This window comes from Rattus rattus, chromosome 2, assembly GCF_011064425.1.
Source record: "Rattus rattus isolate New Zealand chromosome 2, Rrattus_CSIRO_v1, whole genome shotgun sequence".
NCBI classification, from domain to species: domain Eukaryota; kingdom Metazoa; phylum Chordata; class Mammalia; order Rodentia; family Muridae; genus Rattus; species Rattus rattus.
In genome coordinates, this window is record NC_046155.1 from 70,222,573 (window position 1) to 70,228,958 (window position 6,386).

Below are 6,386 nucleotides of genomic sequence, written 5' to 3' on the forward strand. Positions count from 1 at the left end.
CAATTAAAGAACACAGTAAGTATCCAATGGGAAGAAAATGCTTCTCCCCTACCCATCACCCTACCCTGACCACCCACCAGCCACACCCCCTTCTCTATCCTGTTTCCTCTCTGAGAAGCAGGTGTAATCTAACATGTGAGTCCCAAAATGCTCCCGGGACACTGAAATACCCTGAGAGGGCTCTAGATCACAACTCAGCCTCCAGACTCTACAAAAGTTCACGCCTGACATGAAAAGAGAGGTACAATCTAGTCACAGCCACCTGTACCTTAGCATAAATCATTTACCTAACAGTGATTTAGGAACAGGGGATCAGGGGTAAAGGGAGGAAGGAGAATGGCTAGACCCTACTGTAGGCAGTGGTGTTGTACTGGACAGATGCCGAGAAGTCAGTGAAGTACACAGAAAGGCAGAGGGACTGACTCCACCTCCTCCATTGACCTAATAGCTACCTCTACCTAGACCAGTGGCTTAACCCATGGAGTCTTACTATCCTCATCTGGAAAATGGGAGTATCCTTGACTGACTCACAGACATATAAGAGCAGACAACCCCCATGGTGCACCTGGCACATACCACAAACAGGAAGTTCTCAGCCGGTGGCCCTGTAGTGGTGATGGGAGCCCAGCCAGTCACTGGAAGGGAAGAAGTTCTCTAAAAGGCCAGCAACGCAGGTCTGGTGACACAGACAATCAACATGCCTTGCCCATGGCTGTACTGAATATGTCTGTGATAGGAGATGACATTAAAAGGTAGGCTCGAAGCCCTTCTCACAGTCCCCTTTGCAGTACTGCCTGAGTCGGGACTTCAAACCTCTGGGTTTCTGGGGAAATGGCTCTGCAGGGAAAACACTTGTCATCCAGGTATGAGGACCTGAGTTTGTATCCTCAGTTCCCACAGAAAAACCAGGCATGGTAGCTCTTATCTGCAACCTTAGTCCTGGGGGAACAGGGTTGAAACAGGGAAAGCCTGGGGGGGTCTTCCTGGCCTCACGATCTAGCTGAAATGATGAGCTATGCATCCACTAAGAAACCCTGCCTCAGCTGGGTGGTGGTGCTGACAAAATCAGGAGGATCTCTGAGTTTGAGGCTAGCCTGGTCTACATAGTAAGTTTCAGGATAGCCATGGCTACACAGAGAAGCCCTGTCTAAACACACACACACACACACACACACCTCTAAGAACAAAACACAAACAAACAAAAAAGTAAAGATCCAAGGAGGAGAGCAATGACAAGATACCCGATGTTGTTCTCTGTCCAAAACAGGCACAGGTATGGGTACACACACAGAGGCACGCATGCACACACACATGCACATGCACACTTCTTCAATCTTGTTAAATCCTTTGGTCATTGTTGTCTCCTGTAACATACAGTCCTCCTCCACCCAGCACTAGACAATTTCAGAATTAAATTTGGTTTTGAGATCGTCACACCAGGGACCATCAAGCTACAAATCCTGCCCAATGTCTGCATCCCAAAGGCTGGTCACTGAGGGATTTTCAGCTTCTCAGAGCCAGTCCACGCCATCTGCAAGACCAAACCTATAGGCCATAGAATAAGGTCTCAAAGGAGAGGAAGGGACCAATGGTGGTGAGGATGACACAAGCAAAGAGGAGAGAAGGTAAGGCCCAGGATTAGCTTTGCTTTGTTTCTGAAAATCCATCATTTATTTTTATTTAACTGGACTTAAGGTTAATACACAGAAAACACTTAGATCAATGTTACCTTGATACCTAAACCACGTAAAGGCAACAAAGACAATTACAGACTGTTATTTTATGAACATACATGCAAAAATACTCAATAAAATAATTGAAAACTAAATCCAAAAACACATCAAAAAGGCCGTCCATCATGATCAAGTAGGCTCCATCCCAGAAATGCAGGGATGGTTTAATATCCAAAAAGAATAAATGTCGCCCACCACATAAACAAACTGAAAGAAAGAAGCCACAATCTCATTAGATGGGGAAAAGGTCTTTGACAAGATCCAGCACTCCTTCGCCATAGAAGTCTCGGTGAGATCAGAGATGTACCTAAACATACTAAAGACAACTTACAGCAATCTTCAATATTAAATTACATGGCGAGAAACTCAAAGAAATTCCACTAAAATCGGGAACAAGACAAGGTTCTCCGCTCTCTCCATTTCTATTCAATATAGTACTTTAAGTTCTAGCTGGAGCAATAAGACAACTGAAGGAGAACACGGGGATACAAATTGGAGAGAAAGAAGTCAAAGTCTCATTATTTGCAGATGGCGTGATAGTACACGTGATGGTTTGTATTTGCTCGGCCCAGGGAGTGGCACTATTAGAAGGTGTGGCCCTGTTCAAATAGGTGTGGCCTTTCGGAGTAGGCACAGCACTGTGGGTGTGGGCTTTAAGAACCTCATCCTAGCTGCCTGGAAGCCAGTATTCTGCTAGCAGCCTTCAGATGAAGATGTAGAACTCTCAGCTCTGCCTGCACCACGGCTGCTAGATGCTGCCATGCTCCCACCTTGATGATAATGGATTCAACCTCTGAACCTGTAAGCCAGCCCCAATTAAATGTTGTCCTTATAAGACTTGCCTTGGTTATGGTGTCTGTTCAGAGCAGTAAAACCCTAAGGCAGTGTATATAAGTGACCCCAAAAATTCTACTGGGGGAACTTCTATAGCTGATACATACTTTCAACAAGATACAGATTAACTCACAAAACTCAATTGCCTTCCTATATACAAACAATAATCAGGATGAAAAGAAATCAGGAAACGGGGTTGGGGATTTAGCTCAGGGTAGAGCGCTTGCCTAGCAAGCGCAAGGCCCTGGGTTCCCCAGCTCCGAAAAAAAAAAAAAAAAAAGAAAAAAAAAAAAAGAAATCAGGGAAACAACACCTTTCACAGTAGCCTAAATTAATATAAAACGTCTTGGAATAACCTAGGCAAGCAGGTGAAAGATATATATTAAAAACTTCTTGTGTTTGAAGAAGATATCAGAAGATGCAAAGATCTCCCATGCTCATGGGTCAGTAAGATTAGTATAGTAAACATGGCCACCCTACCAGAAGCTCAGGATTGGTTTTGTCTAAGAATATTAAATCATTCTCTTTTCAAGGCAGGGAGGAGCTCTCATGGCTCCACCCCCTCCCTAAGGCTCTGTGGGCAAGTGGTGTTCAGGAGGGAGAAGAATTTCCTTCAGACGAGTAGACATTCCTTAAAGAACTCCTCACCTCTCCTTCTGTAAGCACCTCTAGCAAAACCCAGGAGAATGATAATGTTTAAATGAATCACAGTCACGCAAAGCATGACGGTCCACATTACACGGATGGGAACCACAAATGCGGTACCTTGCATGTCTCCTCCAAACTCCAGAGGCTGAAGCCGTACAAGCTTCTTCGGCCTCTTCAAACTAAGAATATTCTCTGCCAAGAGGCTTTGCCCTGAGGGGATCCTAGGGCCCTCAGACTCTGGGGGGGAAAAAAGGACAAACAATTTATCCCAAATAAGGCTCTGGGACTCCTCACCACACTTCTGTCTGGGGCTACGTGACCCTGCCTCTTTCTGTGGAATCCCGTGCAATTCTGCTCCTCCCCATTCTGTGATCCTCCCCACCGCTAGCTACGTCCAGTAGGGCTCTGAAATCGCCTCTTGCAGAAAGCCTCATTACACCAGTGACTTGTTGTAATCCCAGCCAATGCTTCCAGAAAAGTCTCAATGTCCATTACATTAGCTAGCCTTAAAATTGAATACAAATCCATTTTAATCAATATGTTGTAATAAATAGATATTAAGGCACTGCGGCACTAATGTACAGGAAGAGTAATTAACACACCAGCATTCACGGCACTCACATACCTCAATTTTCTCTACAAAATCCTTATTGAACCGCTACTTTAAAAAAAAAGTAATTGCAAACGCAATTAGAAACACTGAAGTTACATTATCGATTTTCTGCTAAAAACCTTTTTAGTCAACAAGCACAAACTACATTCATTAAATGTAAGTGCTTGGAGCTATGGTGTGAAATTCAATTCAGCCATTATCATGAATTACACTGATTATTGCTGTAATTATTTTCTCTTGGATACAACTGCATTGCTGTCCCCTTGCTAGTTCTGTTGAACATATAACCATGTTCATTTTATAGCTAATAATACTCGACCGCAGTCCTAGCAATTACTATCACTTATACAAATCATTAAGTTAAGCTACGGGTACCTAGTAAGATTCAAAAAAATTAACTAAAACATCCTTTTTTACCATTGAAATAACTAATAGCATTGGAGAACAAGGGAGATTACAGATATTAACTGATTTGCATAGGCCTGCTTTAATCACCTGTACTTGACGTGTCGGAAATGTCTGTTGTCCTAACGCCTTTTGAGAAGAACCTTATGACAGGAACCGCCGGGGTTTTTTTCTCTTTTCTAGAAACAATCAGGCAGCCAGCCGCAGGGACCGAGCATCTGTGGCGGCGATCTGCAGGAGAAATCGGCTGTGGGCCTTCGACGTGTGGGAGGGCATCTCAAGCTGCGATCGTACCCGTGGGTTTGTTTAGGAATCTTACTAGCAAAGCAATCTTTAGAAGAGAGAGATCTGCTTTGCTTTTTCTTGAAGATGCACTTGTGGGCCTATGCGGTTCTTACAGTAGAATCCTTTAGGACTCCCTGCACTCCGGAGGTGAGATCAGCAGGTGGAGCAGGCAAGGAGGCGATGCGACTTCCTGGTTATCTTCCGGTGGATGCCATCTCTGGGCGTCAGATGGAGGTGTGCCTCCAGGGAGATCTGGAAGGGTGAGTAAAGAGGGGACGGAGAAGCAGGAGGAAAGTGGAAGAGGGAGACGGAGAGAATGAAAGGGAAGAGGAGAGGAGTGAAGAGGGTGGTGGGGAGGGAGGGAAGGGAAGAGGAAAGAAGCAGAGGAAGAAAGGGAGAGGTAAAAAGGTGGAAGGTGGAAGGGATGAGAGAGAGAGAAGGGGAGAATGAGGGAGAAGAGAGGAGGAGGGAAGGAGGAGACGAGGAGAAAGGGGAAGGGTATTTGTAAGTTTGAGCATTATTTACCATTGGGCTGGCCGACCTATTCTCTGAGCCGGGTGCAGAACCCCAACAGCCAGCCAGCCTATCTCACATGCTCCCCTCAGAGTTGGACACTAGGAAAAGTGCTCACGGAGAGCAGGGTCCCTTTCCCACCGTTTGGAACATGAGTGTCCTACGTCTATAGCTAAGGAACTCCTTGGCTGCTCAGCATCGCAGCTTTTGGATGCGGAAGGGCCTGGGTACGTGGTCTTCCCTGCTGGATGGGGAAGGGCCTGGGTACGTGGTCTCCCCTGCTGGATGGGGAAGGGCCTGGGTACGTGGTCTCCCCTGCTGGATGCGGAAAGGCCTGGCACTGGGTGGGAGCCTGAGCTGGAGATGAAATGAAGCAGATTCGCTGAGCATCAGAGACCCAACACCAACAGAAATGCAGAGCCTCATCCATGAAGCAGGGACGCTGATGGCATTGGAGACCCAACCACGACAGACATGCAGAGCCTCATCTGACCATTTCTCAGAGTCTGTACATGTCCCCTCGTTGTTCGTTTGTTTGTTTTTTCAGGTGGAGAAGAGTGGAAGGTAACTTCCAGAAATCAATAAACATTTTGACAAGAAAGAAAGACTGAGGTAACTTGAAATCCAGAGGTAGGAACAAAATGGGAAACAAAATCTTACAGGCATAAAACCCACTGGCTCTAGCATGCTATGTATCAAGTTCAAAATAAGGAGAGAAAACAAAACAAACACAAAAACGTTGACCTAAAAAGGAAGTATAGCTAGGCCTCATTGCACACGCCTTGTGATCTCAGCACTTGGGAGGGTGAAGCCAAAGAGTCATGAATTCAGATTGGGTGACATAGTGAGACATTGTGAGCGAGAGGAAAGTGAAAAGTGAGGGAGGGGAGAGAGAGAGAGAGAGAGAGAGAGAGAGAGAGAGAGAGAGAGAGAGAGAGAGAGAGAGAGAGAGAATAAAATCCAAGAAAGGAAAACTGTAAACAAAATCTACTGTGAATTAACAGTGATTTAAAACAACCAGATGTGGACTGGAGAGATGGCTCAGTGGTTAAGAGCACTGACTGCTCTTCCAGAGGTCCTGAGTTCAAATCCCAGCAACCACATGGTGGCTCACAACCATCTGTAAGGGGATCGGAAGCCCTCTTCTGGTGTGTCTGAAGACAGCTACAGTGTATTTGTGTAGAATAAATAAATACATCTTTACAAAAAAAAATCAGATGTTAGTTTGTTCCTCGATCTGTTTCTTCAAGTGATATAAATTAAGACGGACACTATTTTGACTATTAAAGGAAAGAAAATAAGATAAAACGGTATCGTGTCAGGCTATCTTATCTGCTGAACAGTACACATATTGT